Source organism: Limulus polyphemus, unplaced genomic scaffold (genome assembly GCF_000517525.1).
Source record: "Limulus polyphemus unplaced genomic scaffold, Limulus_polyphemus-2.1.2 Scaffold209, whole genome shotgun sequence".
NCBI classification, from domain to species: Eukaryota; Metazoa; Arthropoda; class Merostomata; order Xiphosura; family Limulidae; genus Limulus; species Limulus polyphemus.
In genome coordinates this window covers 43,226-44,941 of record NW_013665819.1, presented here as the reverse complement: position 1 = coordinate 44,941, position 1,716 = coordinate 43,226, and positions in this window count along the sequence as shown.

Below are 1,716 nucleotides of genomic sequence, written 5' to 3'. Positions count from 1 at the left end.
GAAAGTGTCACTGATGCACCAAAAACGTAGTACCGATATTGTTAAAAGGAACAGTATAATCATGTTTTGGAAAAAAAAAAACTGTCACTGTTACACCAAAAGTCGATTCTAATTGTTAAGAGAAATAATATTCAATGACTTGGCAACATCAGATATTGTTGATTATTCTTGACTTGAAAGTACCTCAGAGAATTTCATACCTTGGTAACAATATTTACACTTCTTTTCCATGTGGTTTTTCACTAACTTGCCTCATTATGCATGCACGTGGATAAGTAATATTACTCAGGTGCACACCCTCATGGTCCACTTAGTATGGGTGCAAAATGTCAGATTTCTAGGCTCTTTCCTCTTGGAGCTATGACAGTAACATATTATTTTCTATGTGGGTTTTCGCTAGCTTGTCTCATTAAAAAGATGAGTACGCGCATGCGCGTCCGCACGTGGATAAGTAATAATACTCAGATGCACACTCTCAGGGTCCACTTAGTAGGGTTACAAAATTTCAGGTTTCTAAGCTTTTTCCTCTTGGAGATATGGTGGTCACATATTCTTTTCTATGTGTTTTTTCCCTGCATTGCCTCATAAATAGATGCATAAGTAATAATACACAGGTGCACACCCTCAGGGTATACTTAGTATGTGTACAAAATTTTAGGTTTCTAGGTTATTTTCTTAGTATCCGGCTTTGCTCGGGTTATTAGGTTCATATGTTCCACATGACCATGTCAGTGTGTGTATTTTAAACCCATTTTAGCATAAAAGTATAACATATTTGCTTTTCTTACAAAGCAACATGACATAAAAGCCATTGTTGGAACGCATTGTTACCAAACACACTAGCTTTTTTATACATTAGAAATTGTTATATAAGGAACCATTTCTTTTCTATGTGGTTTTTCGCTAGCTAGCCTCACTAAAAAGATGTGCATGTACGTACGCACGCACATACGTACGTATCTGTCTGACTGTGATTTCTATTTGTAATATAAGGAATCACTTCTTTTCCATGTGATTTTTTGCTAGCTTGCCTCTTTAAAAAGATGAGCATTCACGCACGCACATAGATAAGTAATAATGGCCAGGTGCACGCCCTCAGGGTCCACTTAGTACGGGTGCAAGATTTTAGGTTTCTAGGCTCTTTCCTCTTAGAATTATGGCGGCCACACGCACAGAGACATGCTCTTTTATTATATATATATAAGATTTTTAGAGAAATATCAAATTATTATGATAGAGATTTACTATAGAGAGATTTAGAATGACTGAATGGAATGAAATGTGGCGATTGAAGTAAAATGCAAGTTTGTCCATGTACGACGATAAGATTCATATAAACTGGTAATCGAGAAATATATATATATTAAAAGGGTTTGTTTGAAGTTAAGCACAAAGTTACACCATGGTCTATCTGTGCTCCGCCACCACAGGTTTCGAAACCCGGTTTCTAGCATTGTAAGTCTGCAGACATACCGCTATGCCACTGGGGGACTATTAAAAGGGACCTTGAGGAAAAGGACTTAAGTGTGTGGATTACTAACGATTTAAAGCCAATAAAGCAACAAAAAGCGATTCGAAGATGTTAAAAATAGAAAAATAGTTTCAAAACCTTCGTTAAGAGTATTTTCCACATTATACATGGGCGTCGCAGGGGACAAGGAGGAACTTGCCTCCCTGGAGAATGAGAAACATAATTCTTTATTTATTTATTTATTT